The 24,829-nt window shown below is 38.8% G+C and overlaps 1 long non-coding RNA gene across 1 annotated transcript in view; it reads right to left on the reverse strand.

The window, feature by feature from the left end:
* Window positions 1-24,604, reverse strand: part of LOC131405646 (uncharacterized) — a 43,096-nt gene extending 18,492 nt beyond the window's left edge. The window contains exons 1-3 of the long non-coding RNA XR_009219988.1: window positions 24,296-24,604; window positions 8,036-8,132; window positions 7,411-7,525 (exon numbers count right to left, since the gene is read on the reverse strand). This is a non-coding gene — a long non-coding RNA (uncharacterized LOC131405646). The remainder of the gene's footprint in view (window positions 1-7,410; window positions 7,526-8,035; window positions 8,133-24,295) is intronic.
* Between the last annotated feature and the right edge of the window lie 225 nt (window positions 24,605-24,829).

Below are 24,829 nucleotides of genomic sequence, written 5' to 3' on the forward strand. Positions count from 1 at the left end.
TTAGAAAAGCAGATATTAACTCATAGACTGAAGATTTTTCTTAGGTGTAGACATTTTGATTCGGTTATGTTTTTTCAGATCTATAAAGCTTTCTTTTGGTTGTTTCCAATTTGAAACAACTATCCAGTTGTTTCCAATTGGTATCCAATTTGAAACCATTATCACCTTTTCTTCATGACATAGTCTTTTTTCTTTTTAATTCTGCTAGAGTGGAGCTCAGCATAATAAGATTCATTATTTCCCTGATTTAAAATCACTATTGATGAGCTCCTACTATCCCTACTTCTTCCTGAACAATAAAACATTCAGGAATTTCAGCACAGATTTATAAAAAGTATTTGTGCTGTATGGATTTGTCTGGAGTTTTGAGCAGCATGTTGAATATTATAAAAGCACTTATATGTGATGTGGAAAATGGATGCTAGTTTTTCTGTATTTTCAATTATTTTTACAATTAAAACTTGTTCCCCAACCTCCCTGATCCCACAGTGGTGGGTGTAAACAAATGGGTAGATTGTACTGAAGCCTTTCACTTATGACCTATGCCGTGAGCTCAAGTACCCGCTATGGAGTTGCTGTGGCCAGAAAGGCCCCTCTGACAGCACGGCAGGCGATTGATTTCCTGGGCTCAGGAGCCATGAGAATCAGATCTTTGTCTCTGCTTTGATTTGACCACAGCTGGATCTCATATCCTGCTTAGTCCTTTATCTGGACAAATAAAATCAGTTCCAGTCCTCAGTACCAAATTGTCTCCCAGAACGTAATGACTCCACTTTTTTAATAGGACAGAATCCGTAGCTAAGGCCTGACTAAGGGAAACTGCCCCTACAAGCACCCTCTTTCCTACCTTAAAGCCTCTAAATACTTCATTTAAAAAGTCAGACCCATAAAGTGAATGCTTTATGGAATCTTCGGCACTGAACTTTGCTTCCTCATTCCTAAATACAAGCCAATTCCACTCCTCTAGCTAGTCCTACAATATTTTGGAGATGCGATAAAAAATAAGAACAAAATTAAAGGCGGTTTTACAGATAGTCTTTGGGTAAAAGTATGTGTCTATAGGGGACAGAAGATTGGGTAGGAGAGAGAAGAGAAAACTAAAAGGCTTTTGGATGTGAAGTGCATCTACAATGGGTGAATGCTGGGAAAAATGTAGAAGGCTGTAATTTATTAATGGAACATAATGTATAAAAATCCAGTCTGACTACAATGAGATATCGCTATACACCTACTAGAACACCTAAGACAAAAAACAGAGATAATGGCAAATGCTGGCGGTAATGCAGAGAAACTGGACCTCTCACATATTGCTGGTGGGAGTGTAAAATGGTACAGCCACTCTGGAAAATAATATGACAGTTTCTTATAAAGCTAAACATGCGTTTGGGCATTTATCCCAGGGAAATGAAAACCTACGTTCACACAAAAACATGTGGATGAGTGTTCACAGGAGCTTATTTGTAATAGCAAAAACTAGAAACAACCCAAATGTCTTTCAATGGTTAAATAGTTAAACTCTGAATGCCCATACAATGGAGTGCTACTCAGTGATAAAAGGAACAAACTACTGATACACGCAACAACCTGGATGGATCTCATGAGTATTATTCTCAGTGAAAAAGATTTCAGAAGGTTATGATTTTGTATGCTTACATTTATATAAGCTTCATGAAACAATAAAACTATAGAGATAGAGAACAGATTAGTGGTTGCCATGGGACAAGGACAAGGGAGGGATGAGGTAGGTAGATGGTGTGAATAGAAATGGGAAGCACAAAGCAGTTCTTTGGTGGTGATGGAACATATTTGTATATTGATTATAGTGGTGGTTTCACAAATCTATACATGGGATAAAAGTGCATAGAACTACACACACACACACACACAAACACGTGCATGTAAAAAATGGTGAAAATGGAATAAATTCTATAGTCTAGTCGACAATATTTTACCAATGTCAATTTTCTGGTTTTGATATTAGACCACAGTCATAAAAGATGTCACTATTGGGAGAAACTAGGTTAAAGGTACAGCGGACTGTATACAAATTTTACAACTTCCTGAGAGTTTATAATTATTTCAAATTAAAAAGTGAAAAAAACCCCGAAAAAACCCAACGCAGCCTGTTTTTTTTTGGTGAGGAAGACTGGCCCTGAGCTAACATCTGTTGCCAATCTTCCTGTTTTTGCTTGAAGCAGATTGTCCCTGAGCTAACATCTGTGCCAATCTTCCTCCATTTTGTCTATGGGACCCTGCCACAGCACGGGTTGATGAGCAGTGTGTAGGTCCGCACCCAGGATCTGAACCTGCAAATCCTGGGCTGCCAAACAGGAGCGAGCAAATGTAACCACCATGCCACTGGGCTGGCCCCTGTTTTTGTTTTAATGATGTACACCAAAGGTCTCCTTGCCTCTATAGTGTAAATACTTATATGTTTTTGGTTTTTTACAATGCATCTTGCACTATTTTGGAGGATTACATTTATTTGTAATTATGTGAGAAAAAGACACTGGCTTCCCATGCCAAACTGAGATGTCAAAGGATGTTTGAACTGAAATATAGGCTAGGCTTCACACTGAAGAGAAGACAAGCAACTCTCTACCCTGCGCCCCATACACCTATGGAAGCTGGATCTCAGGTCTGTACCATCTTTCATCAGTGGACATAGGAGTACTCTCTTGTTCTAAGGGTAGAACATGGGACATGGAATATTAATTTCCTGTGTATAGAACATTGATGGTCTGTGCATAGAAAACAGAACAAGAGCCTCATCATCAACCCACAAGGAAGGAGCAAGAAATGTGCAGTAAATACTGTAAGATTAAAGCTAGCCAAGAGAAATAAGCAGATCTTTAATGACTGTTGTCAAAGTAGTTCATTTTAGGGAAAAAACAGGGCAGTTATCCTGAGAGCAGAAGGATGAAATAGCAAGGTAAGCTTAGGTACTTTTTGATGGGCATGAACAAAAAGAAGCCAAATAACAAAATGAACTAGGCTTCAGTGCCTCCATTCTGTTTGTGTTGTAACCACCTTAACGAGCTAGAAGCCCCATCAGACAAGACATTGGATTCAATCAACAACGGCTGCCTAATTATTTTGGCTCTGAGTATGTCTCTAGGGTTTTCAAATTGTTAAAAATCCAATAATCCCCTCCAGAGGCTGCACACCTGAATACCCCTACCCTGCCTCTTTTTTTCAGAGCTGTCATGCATTCCGTCAACTAAGACAAGTATTGGTTATGTATGATGAACTATGGCTAATTTCTTTTTTACAAGCAAATAAATAATTTTGCGGCTCATTAGGCTGAGCACTTCTCTGATTTGTTCGACCTTTGCTGTGCTTTTCCATCAGCTGGTTTTCTCAGACCTCATTTTCCCCGCAAAGCTCCAGTAATCAAATGAATTGCTGGACCCATCAATCTGACGCCATGACCTGTTAAAATGGGATTCATCAGAAGAATTTCATTATGTTTTTGTTAGAACAGTTGTCAGAAAGCTTTCACTCCTGCTCTCTAGTCCCACTGAGTGACAGGTGACTGATACACACATGAAGGAAGTGAAGCATTTATTAAGAGTTTAAGTTGAGACGCCAGCTGAGTCAACAGCTTGCTACATAGAGCATCCTTTGCAGAACAGATTTTCCCGTAGCCATTTGTGGACAATTAAACTTGGGATCTTCTCCTGTTGAAAGATTAACCCTTAGGTGGGAGAGTGTTCTCAGTTTAAATACCAAACGTGTGTTTGGGTCGTGGCAAGTCCCCAAGGAGGTTTTAAGTTGAAAGTGGAAAACAGTATTTGCAAAGAGGATTTTAGTGTGATTGCTGTTTGCCTTCAGAAGAACCATTCATTGAAGCAGTTCACCTGAAAGTAGAATCACGGGGCTGAACCAGGCAGAAGGGGAGATCTTTACTGAACCAGATGCAATTGGTTTCAGCATGTCCTTTCCAAGGTTGAAAATGGTGACCAAGATGGCCTTAACGTTCCCAGCTACATCTGTCTAACCTTGTCTAAACTTTAGACAAGCTTCTTCTTGACAATAGACCCCTGACCTCCCTTTTCTAAGAGCATTTACTTTAGTAGAGTGGCCATAGTAAGTTCTTTTTTTTTTTTATCGAAAGCTACTTTTTATTTAGATCTTACTAGGTGCTGAACCCTTAATCACATCACCTCTGTCAAATTTTCCAGCACCTTTTTCTTTTTTTTTATTGAAGTATAGTTGACATACAATATTATGTTAGTTTCAGGTATACAACATAATGATTCAACCTTTATATACATTATGAAATGATCACCACAGTAAGTCTAGTAACCATCTGTCACCATACAAAGTTATCACAATATTATTGACTATATTCCCTATGCTGTACGTTACATCCTTGTGACTTATTTATTTTGGAACTGGGAGTTTGTACCTCTTAATCCCCTTCACCTATTGTATCCCCCCACCTCCCTCCCATCTGGCAGCCACCAGTTTGTTCTTTGTATCTATGAGTTTGTCTCTTGTTTTGTTTTGTTTATTCATTTGTTTTGATTTTTAGATTCCACATACAAGTGAAATCATATGGTATTTGTCTTTCTCTGTCTGGCTTATTTCACTTAGCTTAATGCCCTCAAGGTCCATCCATGTTGTTGCAAATGGCAAAATTTCATTCTTTTTTATGGCTGAGTAATATTCCAGTGTGTATGTATGTGTGTGTGTGTGTGTGTGTGTGTGTGTGTGTGTGTGTACTACATCTTCTTTATCCATTCATCTATTGATGGACGTTTAGGTTGCTTCCATATCTTGGCTATTGTAAATAATGCTGCAATGAACATAGAGGTGCATATATCTTTGAATTAGTGTTTTTGTTTTCTTTGGATAAATACCCAGAAGTGGAATTGTTGGATTGTATGGTAGTTTCATTTTTATTTTTTTGAGGAAACTCCACTGTTTTCCACAGAGGCTGCACAAATTTACTTTCCCACCAACAGTGCACGAGGATTCCCTTTTCTCCACATCCTCATCAATGCTTGTTAGCTGTTGTTTTTTTGGTGATAACTATTCTGACAAGTGTGAGGTGATATCTCATTGTGGTTTTGATTTGCATTTCCCTGATGATTAGTGATGTTGAGCATCTTTTTATATGTCTGTTGGTCATCTGTATGTCTTCTTTGGAAAATGTCTGTTCAGATCCTCTGCCCATTTTTTAATTGGGTTATTTTTTGATATTGCATTGTATGAGTTCATTATGTATTTTGGATATTAACCCCTTATCAGATGTATCATTTGCAAACATCTTCTCCCATTTAGTAGGTTGCCTTTTCGTTTTGTTGATGGCATTGTAAATTCTTTCTCTGACACCCTGAGATGTAAATCTACAGCCCTGGAATGTTTGTCTCAAGGACCTGGGAACCATTTCTTTGAAATGTAATTATCAAGAAAGACAGGGCCCCTGTCCCCCAGTCTCTGTGGGACGGTAGGAGCCTAATTTCAGTAAGCATCAATTAGCAAACACAGATGGCCTAATCACACTGACCAACCTCCCTTTAGTGTCCTCCAGGACTTTTCCTTTAGCTGACCCCAACATTTAAAAATCCACCTGCCTTTTATTTCAGCAGAGTTGTGCCCAATCTCTCTGCCCTAGTACAACAGTCTTTTTTTTTTTTTGTGAGATTAGCCCTGTGCTAACATCTGCCAATCCTCCTCCTTTTTTTTTTTTTTTTTGCTGAGGAAGACTGGCCCTGGGCTAACATCTGTGCCCATCTTCCTCCACTTTATATGGGATGCCGCCACAGCATGGCTTGCCAAGCAGTGCATCAGTGTGCGCCCGGGATCCGAACCGGTGAACCCTGGGCCGCTGCAGCAGATCATGCGCACTTAACTGCTTGCGCCACTGAGCTGGCCCCTGTAACAGTCTTGAATAAAGTCTTCCTTGATTGTTTAACTGGTCTGGTGCAGTTTTTCTTTTACAATAGAGCCAAGATAATGTCTTCAACTTTATTTCTAACCTCTACAAATGGTGTTTGGATATATTTTAAGAATTTTGCGCATTTGGTTTACCTAGTTTTGACCTTGTGTTGTAACTTATTAGATCACTTAAAAAAGCCAGGAATGTCATTTAGGAGCTAAGCCCCTTTTAAGAAATACATATAAAATGCCAGGGTCAACTCTAGGCAACACTGTGTGGTCTCCTCCTCTCCTTTCAGGATGTTGCCAGACGACAATGGACTCTCCTGGGGTGAGAGGCCCTCCTTGCAGAGCTGGATCAACAAAACCAGTCATGCCAGCTGGTTCTGATCCTTGGCTTGAGCCCCTGCTCTGACCTTTGCTATTTGGTTGTGTGTCTCATTACCGATTTGGTTTTGTCCTAAGAATGGCCTTGTGCCTTTTAGAGAGAGCATCTGTCACTAATCACTGGAATCAGGAGCTACTGACTCCGGGTTCAGAGACCCAGCCTAATGCCCACAAAACTAAGATGGTGGTCTGGTCTGTCCTCTAGAGTCAGTAAGTGTTAGGTTTCATTGTCTCAGAGAGCAACAGTGGCTGCTCATCTGGGGGACCCAGGGTCTTGGCTGATAATCATTAACTAGTTACATTGCTTTGCCAGGGTTGATATTTTGCGTCAGGGAAGCAGGTTCAACATGCTTTTAAATTATGTAGTAAGCCACATCCTCATTCAGCTGGGTGTGGGTATACAGCCCTTAGTCACAGGGTCAGGAGACAGAAGGTCTCAGGTAAAAGGCAGTGGTGCCTGATTAAATGTATTCTCAACAGCCACCTTGTTGATAAGGTGCTGTACCCCGGAGTTAGGTTGGACTGGCCTGAGTCTTCTCAAATTCTGTCTCCTCTGCTAATTTGCCTCTGCCAATTACTGCCCTGGGCTGTTGTTCCTGACTGGTCACTGGGTGTTCAAAGGCTTCTGTTCTGATACCTAGATAATGACTGTGGCTTTACTCCTCAATTCCACTCTTGCCTCCTAAATTGGGTTTGACATTTGTTGAGACTTTTGCAGAAATGACCTTACTATGCCTTTTATTTTGGCCTCACCATCACTTGCTTAGAAAACCCTGGAATTCAGCTATCTTGGAAGGCAGGAATTTTAATTAAATTAAGGTTTTAAAGATGAAGCCTAGAATGAAGCCAGAAAAAAATAACTTTCAATATTACTAAATGACATCAATGTGTCAAATGATGCTTTGGTTATGTTAATTGGGAAATAAACACACCTGTAGTAGGTATAACATGTTATCCCAGACTTCATCAGCCTGTGACCACAAAATGTGTTACATTTACTTTTAATAACCAAATTATGGTAGTTAGAACCCTTATTGACAAGAGGCCCCCAATTAGCCCCTCCCTAATGCCCGTATGAGACCCTCAGATGCCCACAATCCAGCTTGCCCTTTGGTGAGGACTTCCCCATGACCGTACCTGTTATCAGAATGCCAGCATCCATGTCCAGGGTGGTATCTCTAACTGCTTCCTGTTGTTGGCATGCCAGAGAATCTCTGGATTCTCTGTTGAGGTGGGAAGTCTAACTTCTTTTCTGCTGAGGGACACACTTTGTTATCAGGACCTAGAAACTCTCTCTAGAACAGTTCCCAGGGTGAGCCCCTTGGCTATGATCTGAACAGATCTCATATGAAAAAAATGCTCCACCTGTTCCCAATGGTCTTCATTCGTTCTGCTCCCCCAATCGCCCTATCCTTTCCCCCACCCACCCAGAGAGAAAATGCTTCTTTCTGCCCCAGCTGTAAAATAAAGCTCTTGGGGGAAAGCAATGAAAGAAAATATATGCCAGGAGGGACGCAGAGCCTGGGAACAGAAAGGTGGGTGGTGTTGGCTTGAACAGCATCTGGGCTCCCCCTCAGGGATTAGCTAACAAAAGACACTCGGGAACATGTCAGCACTCGCTCACCTTGCAGCATTTTCCTCCCTTTATTTCCAACTCTCTTTGGTTGCCCTGTTTCCTCAGAGCTGACCTCTGCCGGGAGACAGACTAAAAGCCACCGCGCAGCAGCTCTAGCACAGGCTGGCGGCAGGGAAGTGGACTGACCTGCTCTCTGGGTCTCTGAAGTACGGGGCTCAGAGCACCTCGGAGATCAGGCTGTTAGTGGAGGTTTTTGAAGGTGCTGCAGCTCCCGCCTCTGCCCCTGCAGAGAGAGGGGCCAATCAGGTGGGAAAAAGGCAAGAACAGGAAATTAAGGGCAAGAATGGAACCACTAGGGGCAGAGGACTTCTGAAGCAGGGCCTCTCAAAACAAAATGAAGTATTTTTCTGTAGGGGATGTTAATTGACATGGTTTGAATCAGGTTTGTTTTTCTTCTCTCCTGCTTAGGAAGGGTGATTGCCAGGGAAGCTGCTGCTCCAACCTGGATGATCTCTTTCTTGGGATTGGAATTTCAGGGTTTTGACACCCAGTGATAGTCGAGGATCTGATGATAAGAGATGACTTGGAAAGCCATTATCCTTCCCTATGTTTTACAAAGTTATTATGAATCATTCATAACGTCCTGCAGAAAAATTCATACTGCATTTCAGAGAAGTTTAATTTGAGAACGTTTTTTTTTCATTCATTGAACATTTCCATTTTATACATTGTGGTTGAAATTGTATCATCATTTCTCAAATATACGCAGGCCACTTACCAAGTTTAATACATAAATGACTTCCAACATCACACAAAATTTATAAAGCTCATAAAATGTTCCTTTTATATTTCTAAACTCAAAAAATTAAATTGTAATTGTGATAGAAATGATCTGTAAAAGGCAATTTTAAACAAAATTTATTAATATTGGTAGGACTAATAGTACCCAATTATCTGCCCAGTATTGATTATATCTTAGACTTGGGACAAATGAAAATGGCTTTCCTAAATAAGAAAGTAGCTTTGTTCTATAGCTAACAAGATTGAAACTCATCTTGACTTTGAGGAATAAACAAATCAATTTGGTTTCAATTGTAATTACGGATTATCTTTTCTCTTGTACCAATACATAAATTATTTCATTCTAAAACTTTCACAGAATAGTTTCAGGAAAGGTCTGTATTTACAAATTATATGGGAGGCAATAGACCATAGTGATTTTTTTTTTGTTTGTTTATTGCAGTAACATTGGTTTATAACGTATAAATTTCAGGTGTACATCATTATACTTCTATTTCTGCATAGATTACATCATGTTCACCACCCAAATACTAATTACAACCCATCACCACACACATGTGCCGAATTATCCCTTTCGCCCTCCTCCCTCCCCCCTTCCCCTCTGGTAACCACCAATCCAATCTCTGTCTCTATGTGTTTGTTTATTGTTGTTATTATCTACTACTTAATGAAGGAAATCATACGGTATTTGACCTTCTCCCTCTGACTTATTTCACTTTGCATAATACCCTCAATTTCCATCCATGTTGTCACAAATGCCTGGATTTCATCGTTTCTTATGGCTGAGTAGTATTCCATTGTGTATATATCCCACATCTTCTTTATCCATTCGTCCTTTGATAGGCACTTAGGTTGCTTCCAAGTCTTGGCTATTGTGAACGACGCTGCAAAGAACACCAGGGGTGCATATATCTTTACGCATTGGTGTTTTCAAGTTCTTTGGATAAATACCCAACAGTGGAATAGCTGGATCATATGGTAGTTCTATCCTTGATTTTTTGAGGAATCTCCATACTGTTTTCCATAGTGGCTGCACCAGTTTGCACTCCCACCAGCAGTGTATGAGAGTTCCCTTCTCTCCACATCCTCTCCAACACATGCTGTTTCCTGTCTTGTTAATTATAGCCATTCTGACGGGCGTGAGGTGATATCTCATTGTAGTTTTGATTTGCATTTCCCTGATAGTGATTTTGAACATCTTTTCATGTGTCTGTTGGCCATCTGTATATCTTCTTTGGAGAAATGTCTGTTCAGGTCTTTTGCCCATTTTTTAATTGGGTTGGTAGTTTTTTTGTTGTTGAGATGCATGAGTTCTTTATATATTTTGGAGATTAACCCCTTATCAGATGTGTGGTTTGCAAATATCTTCTCCCAATTGTTAGGTTGTCTTTTCGTTTTGTTGATGGTTTCCTTTGCTGTGCAGAAGCTTTTTAGTTTGATGTAGTCCCATTTGTTTATTTTTTCTATTGTTTCTCTTGCCTGCTCAGACATGGTGCTTGAAAATATGTTGCTAAGACCAATGTCGAAGAGTGTACTGCCTATGTTTTCTTCTAGAAGTTTCATAGTTTCAGGTCTTACATTCAAGTCTTTAATCCATTTTGAGTTAATTTTTGTGTATGGTGTAAGGTAAGGGTCTACTTTCATTTTTTTGCATGTGGCTATCCAGTTTTCCCAACACCATTTGTTGAAGAGACTTTCTTTTCCCCATTGTATGTTCTTGGCTCCTTTGTCAAAGATTAGCTGTCCATAGATGTGTGGGTTTATTTCTGGGCTTTCGATTCTATTCCATTGATCTGGTGTCTGTTTTTGCGCCAGTACCATGCTGTTTTGGTTACTATAGCTTTGTAGTATATTTTGAAATCAGGGAGTGTGATACCTCCAGCTTTGTTCTTTTTTCTCAGGATTCCTTTAGCTATTCGGGGTCTTTTGTTGTTCCATATAAATTTTAGGATTTTTTGCTCTATTTTTGTGAAAAATGTTGTTGGAACTTTGATAGGGATTGCATTGAATCTATAGATTGCTTTAGGAAGTATGGACATCTTAACTATGTTAATTCTTCCAATCCAAGAGCATGGAATATCTTTCCATTTCTTTGTGTCTTCTTCAATATCTTTCAGCAATGTTATATAGTTTTTGGTGTACAGATCTTTCACCTCTTTGGTTAAGTTTATTCCTAGGTATTTTATTCTTTTTGTTGCAATGGTAAATGGGATTGTATTCTTAATTTCTCTTTCTGCTACCTCGTTGTTAGTGTATAGAAATGCAACTGATTTTTGTATGTTGATTTTGTATCCTGCAACTTTACCATATTTGTTTATTACTTCTAAAAGTTTTTTGGTGGATTCTTTAGGGTTTTCTATATATAATATCATGTCATCTGCAAATAGTGACAGTTTCACTTCTTCCTTTCCAATTTGGATCCCTTTTATTTCTTTCTCTTTAGACCATAGTGATTTAGAACATAGATTTTTACAAACCTTTGACCTGGCTTTGAAACCTGGCTCCACAACTTACTAACTGTATGATGCAGGTGAATTTTTTCATATTTTTGAGTTTCTGTTTTCTTATTTGTAAATAGCACTGACTTCAGTGGAGTTTTGTAAGGGGTGAGATGCCCTGTGAAGCATATACCAAGTGCTTGTTAAATGGTAGTTATTATTTTTATTATGACCACATGTCTCAAAATCAGGCCACAAAAATGGGACTGAATATTATCTTATTAAATGTAATGTAATATGCAAAATAAAATAGAGTAAAACCACACTAATTTGGAAATTTGACTAATTGAGAGGAAAGTAATTTTGATCCCAAGAGCACACAATTATTGGTTGCTTACTATGCTCCAGGTGCGATGCCTCAGACGTCTCTCTTGCCTCCTTTGGGATATTGATGCACTAGTTATTTGACTTTTTGTAACCACTTACCTCCACTGGCTCCTTCCTTTTAGCTTATGAAATAGTGTTTGGATCTCTCCCATTGTTAAAAAAAGAAAGGAAAAGTAGAGAAAACAAAACACCCCTTTCTTGATCTTGCACCCTTCGACTCAACACCAAATTTTCCACGCAAGAATCCTGAGGTTTTCCTAGATCCCAGTTCTTTATCATCTCCCACATCTGACTGAGCAAGTGTAGAAATATCTTTTCAGTGCCTACTCTGTTCTCATCAGGAAGGCACTGACTTAGGGTGTGGCATCATTGTTTGTTGCCTAGCCATGGCAATAGCCTCCACTGCAGTGCTGCTGGAATGTCCATTATAAATGCACATCTGATTCTCATTCCTCTTCATAAAACCTTTCAATTCTCTCATTGTAGGATAGGGTTCAAAGTGCTGAATATAGCATATGGGACTCGTCACAACTTGGGCCCAACCTACCAAGAGCTTCTTGATCTCTTTCTACTCCTTCTTTCTCATTGTCTATTGAATTCTACCCTCCAGTCTGTTGAACCTCTTTCTATATCCAGACAAAGTCTATTAAGGAGACCTGGTAAGTCAAAAGCTACCTCCTTCCTGCTTGTTCTCTCTGTGTTACATAAGAAATCAGCTGTGCTTCAGTTCTACATACATATTTGCAATATTAATTTAATCAGTTAACAGGATGCACATTCTTTATAACCAATAGTTGTTTTGAATTGGAGCATGAAATTTGGGGGTCATAGCCATGTATTTCCTCCAACAAGGCAATGCCTTCTGCAAAGAAATTCCAGTGATTGAAATTTTCTTCGTTTACTCACATAATTATTTTCTTTACCTATTTCTCCAAGAGTCTGTTAGCATCATTGGGGGAAAACTGTGTCTTATTCATTGTTGTGTCTCCTGGACCCAGCATGTTGCTCAGCAAAGGTTGTTGATTGAAACAATAAATGGATGTATGGATAAATGAACAAAAGAAAAGTCTCAGGAAATATAACAATGTTACATAATGGTAGAGTTTTTTTGTAGGGCTTCTTGTGAAATTTCTTACTTAACACATTCCCAATGACCAATACAAGAGAAAAATAAATAACGGAAAGCAGTCAACAATGACAAAGTGAATCTTACCAGTCTAGAGTTACAGGATTTGTTCATACCTCACTGGTGATGGTATAGTGAACATTCTTTGAATGATGAAGACTAAAGCAATGATGGCGTACACCATAATTTCTTGATGCGCTTGAAGTAAAATTCCTAGCAGATAGACGTACTGCTATTTCACCACTGTTTATAGTTGACAAGTATCTTGTATGTTTGCTATGCTATTGTGTTAGTAATAGAATTTCATTTTTTATGTGACATTAAAAATAAAGAAATAAAAGCAAAGTTGAGACACCCAAAAATTTAATTTAAGGTGATTGCCTGGAAAAAAAACCATCTCTTGTTTTTAAGTAACTGCGCTTGTGCTCCAAGGTGTCAATTTAGTAAATTATCTCTCAGAATGCATTAAAATATAAGCAGGTTAACTGATGAGCAGTGAAATGCAATTAACACATGAGTTTTAAAATTTTTTTTCTAATGGATCCCTGGACTAGATTTTGTGTTTTAACAAGACATTTATCAGCTACATGACAACTTTTTAAGTGATCTCAGGTAAATAGTAAGCAGGGCAGTCCTAAAATGAATTAGTTTGTACTATTTTATTGATTAGGATACTAGTTGGCTACTGTAGGGGAGCAGAATATGCCCCCCCAAAATGTGTCTCTTTGGTTTGAAGATTATTTTGGGCTGATTATTTTTGAGAACAAAAGACTCAGGAAGAAACTTTGACCTTCCCTCTAACTGCCTAAAAGGATATAAGATAGAAGGCCTGTCCCAGGAAGGAGCTATCGTAGATAACTATAGTAGAAATGAACTAGGTCTGGTAGATGGGGAGGAACCTAGCAGGGCCCCTATGATCAAAGTCCTCTCTGTGTTCCATTGTCTCCAGATGGCCCAACAAACATTTGTTTATCAAACATTAACTCTTTTTATCTTGCTGTCAATTGCCTCCTTTCCCTTTGAAGGCCCAGACCCCTGACCCCTTTTCCTTAGTCCAGAATGATGTATATACCTCGTTTTGTCTGACTGTCTTTGGAATTTTTCATGCTTATGTGAATTCCTGGTGTGCACATATTAAGCTTTGTTTGATTTTCTCCTGTTAACCTGCCTTATGTCATTTTAATTATTCTAACCCAGAGGGGATGTATAAGAACCAAGAGGGGAAGGGGGTAATTTTCCTCCCTTACACTACTTTAAGAGAGACCAAAATAGAAATGGCTTAAACAAGGTAACTAATTTTTCTCTGATAGGAAAGTCTGAGTTGAAAGGCAGTCCGAGGTGTCAAGGTGGGCCTACTCCACAAGACGGCTCAGGGACCTAGGCCCCTTCTAACTCACTGCTCCATGATCTAGGTGTTAGCCTTGCCGTATGTTCTAAGCTGGTTCACCAGCAACACTTCTGAGTTCCAGCCCTCAGAAAATGAAGAAGAAGAAGTGGCTTAAGTGGCTCTCACATCACTTTAGGTCATTCTAGTGGCTGCAAAGTATGCTGGGGAGTATAGAACCCACACTTAGCTGCAAAGGGGCTGGGGAACATAATCTCTAGCTTGGAAGCAATGTGTCCACCTAATATTTGAGGAATGATAATACTAATACTAAAAGAAAGAAAGAAAGGGGAAATGGATAGTGAAGGGCAATGAACAGTCTTTATCACAAATGTGCAACTTCAAAGACATAAAGGTTTTCTGTAGATAAAATAGATCCCTAGTCTGTACTTTCTTGGGCGTAAATCAGTGTTCAGAGTTGAAGAAATCAAGGAAGAATGCCAAAAAAACTTGAAATTCTTTCCTGGCAACAATCAACTGGATAAGGAGGCTATACGCATTTTATGTACTGTTGCGTATTTCAATCTATAGTTCATTTTTAGTTCAATGATGCACAACATGGAACAAAAAAAAAAAAGAGAAAAATGAGAAGCAACAATAGCGATGTATGGATTGTTAAATCTTGATTATACACGATACAAATCCTTTTCTTCAGAATGCTTAAATAGCAATGCCAACTCAACACGAATTCCTCAGCAACTGCCCACAATGCTTAAAAAACAGGAACTCAAACCTCTGTGGAAGTGTGCCTTGAAGAGAAATGGCCAGAGTTGTTTTGCCTTCCTCATTGTCCCTCGTAGTCACTTCCTAATGAAATTTCATGTCCGTCCTGATTTCATTGCAATTGCTCCTTAGGAAGAGAAGACAATTCCTGGGAAAATAAAACTCTTTCAACTTCTCTAACAGGGCTTCCGTTGATCTAGCTACCACTGACTTCAGATCGACCAGATTTCCCTGTTTGTCCAAATTCTCTATCACACGGAGACTAAAGCATCTCTTCTGACATTTCACATAAATCATTAGGCACTCCTTTAGGCAATGGATGATATCAGAATAATTTGCTTTAGAAGCCGTATTATTCACTGAGATGAATTAACAGTGCGGTATTTAGGGAATTAGCATTGCAACTCCTCTTGATACTAGCTGCAGTTTGTGTCCCCTGCAGGGGTGACACTGAATGAAATCTTGCAAGTCATTTCAAAATAAAATAACTCTCTGTGAGAACTGAATGTGAGCTGAGCCAGTACCAGGAAACATTTAAAAAAATTGCTCGCAAAACTGCCTTGTTTGCATGTGTTAGATTTTGGTTAGCTTTGCACTAATTATAAGTTTATAACCCACCTGAAAGTGAGAGAAGCTTAGCACCTACAGCTGAATACAAAAATATTTTCTCCCAAACTCTGAATGGCTTTGTTAAAAGTTTGGTTCTCTGAACTCCTTGGAATGTAGGTGGTATGGAAACCAGCCAACAGTTAGTCATTAATGATTAAGCAGTTAGTAACTATGGGAGATCGGAATTGGCCACCTCAAAATATGTCTCTGCCTGAAAGACAATCTGACCCCCACCCCTCCTAACTGACCAAAGGAGTTTGGGATGGGAGGCCTGCCCCCATGACAGGCCATTGCCATAGACATCTCTGGGTATCTGGGAGGGTCCTTGCTAAGCCCATTGTTAGTTCTGGTTACCCTTTGTAAGAGACATTTACATTTGTAAAGGAAATCTCTAGTTGTAAAGGTATCTTCTTCCCTGTACCAGGAAGAACAGGGGGATGGCCTTACCTAGAAACTTATCAGAACGCAAGGTGAGGACTTAAATCTGCATGATAAACTTACCCATTGTTAACTGTGCTGTTTAGGCAATATGCTATCTGACTCCCACTAAGTTCCTATACATAACATCCCCCTGGAGCCAGGGTCACCATGGTAATGGGTGTTTGAGCTATTTTTTTAAGGAATTGGAACCCCTTGTCCACTTCAGGCCAGTTGAGACCACCAACCCATCAACTGGGCCCACACAGACCTATGTCCAATAAGCGACCTTTTGATGGCAGGAGGTTGGAACTCTACCCTTGGGCAGGCTAACACCGCCATTCTGTGACCATGCATCCTACAAAGAGGCATGAAGGCTGACTACGCTTGTGCAGATCATCAATTACCTCATCTCTCCTCACCTCCAATCATTTCAGACCACCTTGCCCCCTACTCCATAAATATTCCTGAGTCCCTGTTTTTGGGGAAGCAGATTTGAGATTCATTCTGCTGTTTCCTCACTCGGCTGCCTTGTGATTAATACGTCCTCTCTCTCTGCTGCAATCTTGTCGTCTTGGTGATTGGCTTTCTGGATAGCGGGAAAAGACACACCTGTTGCCGTAACAGTATATCCAACCTAGTTATGTGTTCCAGTTTGCCTCAGTCAGTCTAGTGTATGTCTGTGGTCTCAGTATAATTATTATTAGCACCCCTTTTCACTCCCAAAATTGTCCCTGGTTGAATGATAAATTACATAGTGCCTATAACTATAGCGAACTTGAAGTTAAAGACATCACTGCTTTTAAAAAAGTACGTGTTCTTAGACGAGCTTAGTGAGGACTGGATGTAATAATAGTAGGTTTAATACTTGATGAGGGTTATGACATCTGAGGAGTGGGTCATGCCACTTCCTTCCTCCAATCCTGCAGGTCACAGGTCAAGTCTATCATTGTCAATTTAGACTTTAGGCATTCATAGGCTTCACATTTGAAGATATAGATGTCAGAATTTATAAGTTTGACAAGACACAAATAGAAATGTGCTATTTGAGCCCATTGCACTGCAACCACATTTCAGTTGAACCTTGTTATTACATAACTATCCTGAAGTCTCCAAAATTTTGATTTGTTCTGAAAGAATCTAATGTCTGTATTCTCACTTAACCCCTGTATTGTTGTGAGTAAAGTGTGGAACTTGAGATTGAGTCACTGTGTCTTGTACATGCTAAATTCTCAATAAATATTTATTTAGTTGAAAGGCACAGTTCTTCTGAAGTATGCTTATGGTTCACAAAGTATTTAACTTTTTTTTTTTTTTTTGTGAGGAAGATCAGCCCTGAGCTAGCATCCATGCCAAGCCTCCTCTTTTTTCGCTGAGGAAGACCGGCTCTGAGCTAACATCTATTGCCAATCCTCATCCTTTTTTTTTTTTTTTCCCCAAAGCCCCAGTAGATAGTTGTATGTCACAGTTGCACATCCTTCTAGTTGCTGTATGTGGGACACGGCCTCAGCATGGCCAGAGAAGCAGTGCGTTGGTGTGCGCCCAGGATCCGAACCCGGGTCACCAGTAGCGGAGTACATGCAGTTAACCGCTAAGCCAAGGGGCTGGCCCAAAGTATTTAACTTTTAAGCTATGCCTTGTCAAGACCCATGAAGGGTCTGAGATTTTACCTTACTTGCAAGTTAACAAGCCAGCCTGCCACAGTTTCATGGATGCTGATGTTACTGAGCAAGGGCTCGCTACCTGAAGCGTGTAGAAGCCAATACTGTGGCACCGGCTTTTGAGAAAAGAGCTTTATTTCAAGGTCAACCAGCAAGGAGACAGGAGACAGGAGGCAAAGCTCTCAAAGCTGTCTCCTCAATCCGAGGTTGGGGTGAAATTTAAGGAGCTAGGAGCTACTAAGCTGCAGCTGGGCCCATGTGAGCTGATTGGCTGGTCTCGAATCAGTAAACATGGTAATGAAGCTGCTGCCAGCCAGGTTTTCCTTATTGAAGAACTTCTCACTTCATAAAGGGCTCAGGTGGCAACACTTCTGAAGATTCTTGATTTGGGGTCATCCAGGGGCTGTGGGTTCCCGCCTGGCATGTGTGCAGTGCTGTCTCTGTTATTGAGCAAGGTTAATTAATCAATAACCTGTTTAAGGACGCAAACCTAGTTGACGCTGATCAATGTTTTATGTGCTGTTTCACTGACCTAAAGACATGAGACTCCTGGGTCAGAGAAAAGAACTCTTGCTCATGGCACAACAAGCAGCGTAAGCTTCATGTTCATGTTGATTCCTCTCGCTCCCTAAGTCCCATGGGTACAATGTGGAGCGGGCCAGGTGGATGGTGATTGTATAGTGGGTGTGTAGCACAGATGAGGAACTCTGAGCTTACAGAACTCCAATCTTTCATAGCAGGCTGCAATCAAAACTGCCCAATCTCTACCCTGGAGAGAGATATTTATTACACTGGACAGCAAATAAACCTGCCATCTGTTCCCAAGGGAGACACCATATCCATTTTACAAGGCTGTTTCAAATTTCTCCTCTACCTTTCTAAATTCTTCTGGCTGATCTAAGAATTAAATTAACATGAGACAAATTAGCAGGAGAAAATCAAAGTTGAATAACGTGTGTACCTCCTATATATATGAGAGAGACTGAGGAAAACTGAGTAACTCACCACACCTTAAATACCATCTTCAGCTAAAGACAAAAGAAGATGTTTGGGGTGGGGGGAGTCTGTTATGGGAGATTACCAGGAAAAGCACAGTAAACAAGGGTAAGGTTATTATGCAGATTTAAGTTGTTGCCTTCTGCACTGATAAGATTTTCTAGAGCTAACATCATCCCCCTCTTCCTAGTACAGAGAAGGAGACACCCTTATAAATTGAGATTCCCCTTACAAATGTAAGTGTCTCTTACAAAGGGTAACTTCCACTTGGTTTTCACAGCTTCTCCCATGTCTGCAGTTTCTTAAAAATAACCAGCCTAAAATAAAGAAACATATCTTGAGGTGGCAAATAATGCTCCCCTATAGTCCCACCTTTGAAACTTCAAACAAGAAGTTTCACAGTCCAGAAGCTAAGTGGATAGATTGTTCCATCTCACTGAACTAGTTACTCAGTCCTGAGAATAGGTCAGTTAGATAGTTGTGTCCCATTGCAGGTGGTGGTGATGCAGCTGGGCTCCCCAAATTAGACCTATGTTGTGTGAGAAATCAGGTATTTAACAAGAGGCATTTCTATGGAAACAAAAGAAAAACAAAAGTTAATAATTAGAGCAAATTACAAACCAGTTTCTGAGCATGTGGGTCAGAAGATTCTTCTGTTAGTCTTCTTCAGTCAAGAATATTTCTAGATGTCAGAGTCAAAGCATCTTTTACAGTTTGAAAGGTCTCTGATGATGTCATTGGGTGTTCAGGTACACTCTCTGAGTGGCTTACATAGTAAGAGGCACCTGGATTGTCCATACATAGGCTACCATGGTGCTCTCTCTCAAGTTTATATCCAGTTGTTTGGCTTCAGTTTGTAGGGCACGAGGAGGAGGGCAGCTTTGGTTCTCAGTGGTTCCAAGTCAAAAGTGGGTGAAAAATTGGAAACATTAGTTTGGCGAGTTGTAGCCAAATATTTGAGGAAACTAGAAGAATTCAGGATACAGTTCATTTTACAGGTGGAAAACAAAACCTCAAAGACAGTTAACAGAACTAGAATCTAATATCCACAAGTGCATATTATAATTTCTGTTGAAACATAGTTTTTCTCTCTAAAACCATCCTCATTTTTATCAAAGATAGCCAAATTAAGACTAAATTGTTTGTAAAATGAGTCTAGTTTCAATAAACTTGGTCCATTTATTTACGTGTGCAGCAAGAATAGTGATTCATGGTATAGGATTTTTAAATCTGCTGTGCTGGAACTTTCCATGAGGAATCTCAGATCGAGCTTTAAAGCCCTCAAGACCAGTAAAGCCATGCCAAGGACTTATCCTCAGACTGCCCCTGCAATACCTAGAGATTTGGGTGAATTCCTCTCTTCTTGAGGTCCCCAAAATATGTTGAGGTTCTTGCACCTGACAGGAAGTGATCTTCTTTATTCACCTGCTAAGGGTTCTGGGAACCTTGTAAGCAAGGTACTAGGCTGACTTTTCCAAAGGGGCTATATTGGCTTCTATCAAGTCAGTCTTTGTTCCTTAAAGCTGTTTGGTCATATCCGAGTTTATGCGTGTCTCTCTAAAACATGACATTCCAGTCAAAGCCTTGGTAATATAACTGATGTTTTCAATAGTGTCTTGTTATAAAGAAAACAGATTCTTAGTGAACTTATGCAAATAAATATATTGCCATGAAAATAAGAATACTCACTGACAGTTTCCAAATTCTGGAGGGAACAGGGAGAGAGAAAAAGATAAATGTTTTAATTCTGCTTACAAAGGTATAATTTACGAAATTGCTGTTAAGTCATAGTTACCTTAAGAGAAAAGAGAAAAATGTTTCCTTAAATCTGGAAAAATAAAACATTAAAAAATCATCAATAATTTAAACAAGGAGTCATAAAATTATAATCATTCTCATCACTTCATTCAGTCCCATGTAATTAATTCTTGATCTTGATCTTTTGTTAGCAGTTTTCTGAAGCCATCAGCTCTTTGTTTGAGTTCTATAATTTATTACCCAGTTCAGTTCTATAATATTAAGTTATTAGAAACTTGTGCTTTGTCAGAGTCCTTTCCATGAATTTCTCTGAAGATGAAACACTTTTGCAAAAGCATCAGATTAAAATAATAGCTATCTGTAAATGACAAGACAAAAAATGGTTCATTATAATGCAATTGACAAAGAAATTTGATTATTTCTGTGACATACAATATTTTAAGATAATAACTAGAATTATGATTGATAATATTATACCAGGACATATCAGAATTTTAGGAGTTTTATATCATTTTTAGAACATTTATATTAATAACATTCACCCACACAATGTAACCTAAAATGTTTATCATCATTCATTTGACAGTGCTTCCCATGCATTTTAACATACCAAATAAGCTTAATTAGTTTAATATCGCTCTTTGAGATGTTTCGGGGGCCCTCTGAAAAGTCCCCAAATTAGTTAGAGGTAAAAAAGGACTTCATTATAATTTGATTTTGGGAATTTTTTCAAAGATATCAAAAAGTTTTAAAACACTTGGTCCAATAGGATCACAGGTCACTGTGAAACATTACTTAGTTATCTATTTAACCAAAGTGACAATTGAAGACTTCATGTGCATATATATAGAAGGCTATGTAGCTGTTAGCAAAACTTACTTATTATAGAGAAGATTTGGTATTAAGTAATGAAAGACCTGATAAAGCAGAGAAAATTATTTTGATAAAATATAAAATCTTTGCTTTTCTTTAATAATCTCTCATCAGAAGCAGACCAATAGTCCAAGAAAATTAAGTTCTAGGCTTACACAAGTACACTATTAATATTAAAGCTTAATTTTAAAAACTCTTATAATAACAATTTAATTTTTGCCAGCCTGATTACATAAGGAAGAATTCTCTTTCTCTCTCTATACATTTAGTTTTGTCCTTCATTTTCCTCCTTCCCGTTCTGAGACAAAATTACTTTAATTTCCCTTAACAAAAATGTGTCTTCATTTTAGAATTTTTAACCTTTAAAAATCTTAATTTGCAGTGAAAAATAAAGAAGTAAACAATTATGAACTGTCTTTTATATTAGCATTCTGTAGCTTGGCAAATTTATAAATACTTTTTATAATTTCTAGAAGCATATGTTTTTTCATAGAAAATTTCTCAGCATGGCATAAAACATGTTTACTAATAGACCCAAATATCTTTAGTTTTTCTGCAATAGGAAGCCAAAAGTAGATAAGCCTATGTTCAATAATTAATGTTTTATTATTTTATCTTATTTGGAAATGATCTAGATATTCAATGAAGTTAACTCATCATTTAACTTAACTTAGCAAAACTTTTAAGATTTCAAGTTATGAAAAGATCTGGGAAACTATTTTAAAATTTCACTTAAAAACTTTTATCTTATTTACACCTATTTAATTCATTTGTTTTCAACAGTCATACTTACATTACTCATGAAAACTTTATAAGACATTAGACAAAGTCAACCATCATTCTAAGTTATTGTTTTTGCTGACAAACTTTCCAACAGAAATAACATGAACTTATTAGACTAATAAACCCAGGTAAAATAAATGTTGTCTATCTGTATTATATTCATTATATCTGATTAATTAAATCAACAGACTTAAACTAGCTTTAATTTACCAAAGATTTTCCTGGATCACATGAGTTTGAAAAACATTTGGGTTAGTTTCTGTTATATTTCTGAAAAATTTAAAATGCCCAATCCTTATAAGTGCTTGGTCTTTAAAACCTAGTTAAATAGAGCTCTTTTACAAATTAACTCTGGTAATACCACCTGGAGACAGAAAAATATCTCACATTTATAGCATATATATGTGGACATACACACAAACACACAGAGAGATTAAAACAGAGATCTTATAGCTTTTGTTTTAAAAAATTTTAGTCATTAGATGGCACAACAGTATAAAACTCACTAGTTTATAAAAGAACACTTGGAACCAAATCTTGTTTTGGCAGTTGGAAAAAGTTAAGTTTTATCCATTTAGATGGCTAAGGCTTTTTATTAGTATTTGTGGAGGAGATACTTAAGATTTTTCATTTGCTCAGTTTCCAAATACCTCCTCTTTTTTTTCTTCTTATGGAACACTTCTCCCTAAAGGTTGAATTTCAAAGAATTGCTCTTAGGTCCTAGAGAAGGTGGGAATAGAAAATTTGCATCACAAAGGCACAGAGAAAGTTCTTCCAAGAAGGAATTTTGTTTTCTAAGGTCATAATTTTCAGTTTAAGCTTTTTGAAATAAATAGGGGAGGTTTTGGGATTTTTGAATTGTTTCTGAAGCCATACATCTGGTCCTATAAAGACTTGATTTGTAAGACAAGGACAGTTGTTCCCAATTCCTCAAAGAATTGAGTTGCAGTCTGAATATCAAGGGGCTGACCTGCCCAACTAACTAAATTATCTTCAATTTGCTTCTTTATATCAAGGATAAGACTGCCATCCCAACAAAAATGGAAATCAAAAAATTTCTATGTTCTAGAACCTTAGGATTCAATGTACCATGACTTCAAAAAAGTCTGCACAAAATGTTCAACACCAGCCCTCTTTCTGAGCGCACAATTCAACCCCAGACCAATTTACCATAGGGGAAAAGCTTCTGCTATTTTTCCTATCACCCCTCCTCCCCCCGCCAATATCAGCCTCTAGCTTCTACCTCACATTGTGTGGGCTCAGGCAACCCACCGGTCCCCTTTAGCATGAGCAGTTAACGTTGTCCGAGGGCAGATTTACATGTCCTGTTTTACAATACCAGGCAGGGGAAGCATCTCTCAGTGAGAAACAATGTTCATCCCCACAATACAATCAGGCTAGAGATGCAACCATTTTACATAAAGTTTGTTCAAATATACTAATTCTCCTACAAACTTTCACCTCAATTCCATCATCTTATACATCTAACAATAGCCTCCACTACGACCCCATCAGCAAGTCTCAGTTTTGTAATACTGTGTAGGAGAAGCATTCCCAGCCAGACATAACGTCCATTCCCATTAAACGCTAGGCAAAGTTGACACAACCTCTTTAGGTTCCAACTTTCTAATCCTACTAACACTTACATTTCTATATTTTCTCAATCTAATTGTAGCCCAGGTCAGGGTCCCACCAATGGGTTTTGGTACCACAGCTTGTGGGGTTCCCACATCAAAGAGTCCAGGAAATTTCTCCTCTTTAGACCCCAGCTATTTTGTCCACTCCTGTGCAAAAGGCTTTGGGTCCCCAGTGAGATGTCAAGCCAAGGGATGTTGTCCTTTTTGTCAGTCTTTAACTTGATTAATTGGCCTGTTGCCCCAAGCGATTGCTGGCCAAGTTTCTCATTGTAATTCTTGCCTTCAGGCTTTTAGAATTTCTCCAAACTGCAGTAAACACAGCAGACTTGTTTGGGGCCCTTTAACGTTGGGGGACCCACAGGGAGTCCCTTTGGCCCACCTGACCTTAGATAGTGCCATATTAAAACCTTTGTTTTAACCCCATCAATGTCCATTTTATTCATCCCATTTCTAAGAAGCATCTAAAGATTTCTACCATACTGGGAAGAGTCCCATAACTCTTCCTTTTCTGATTCCTCCTTTTTCTGCCCCTTTCAATATTTGCTTTATTGACCTTATTTCTTAATAGCTCTATGAAAATTTCCATCCTGTTGGGAAGAGTCCTTTGACTGTCTTCTTGACCTCTTCCCATTCTCTTGTTAGTTATCCTAATGTGACCATCTCTGGGAGGAAATGGATCAATAAAACCAAGAGTACTCTACTAAATTTACCAGAGTCACTAAGCCTAAGGAACTAGTTTCACATATATTTTCTCCTGCTAATCTAAATTTAGAAAGGAAAAAATTCTACACTCTCGCTTCCATTGGATCCTGCAGGCAGAGATCCAGGAGACTGATGAGGTAAGAACTCTTACCTTCTGCTGGCTCTTGTCACACGTCCAGGATCTCTCAGCCACAGCAGTCCCAGAGAGAGCAGTGTCCCGCCAGCGAAGTCTCCTGGCTGGCTCACCAACTGTCAGGGAGGAAAAATTTCTCCTCTACCCTTCTAAGTTCTTCTGGCTGTGGTTGTATAATTAAATTGACATGAGGCAGACTAACAGGAGAAAAACTAACAGAAGATTTATAACATGTATACCTCCTGTATACACGGTAAAGACCCAGGAAAACTGAGTAACTCACCAAAATGGCAGAAGCCACCACCTTAAATACCATCTTCAGCTAAAGACAAAAGAAGATGTTGGGGGTAGGGAAAGTCAGTTATGTGAGATTACCAGGAAAAGATTACCAGGGTAAGGTTGTTATGTAGATTTAAGTTGTTGCCTTCTGCTTGATAAGATTTTCTAGAGATAATATCATCCCCCTCTTCCTGGTACAGAGAGGGAGACACCCTTACAAATGGAGATTCCCCTTACAAATGTAAGTGTCTCTTACAAAGGATAACTTCTACT

The sequence above is a fragment of the Diceros bicornis genome, chromosome 5 (genome assembly GCF_020826845.1).
Source record: "Diceros bicornis minor isolate mBicDic1 chromosome 5, mDicBic1.mat.cur, whole genome shotgun sequence".
Taxonomy (NCBI): domain Eukaryota; kingdom Metazoa; phylum Chordata; class Mammalia; order Perissodactyla; family Rhinocerotidae; genus Diceros; species Diceros bicornis.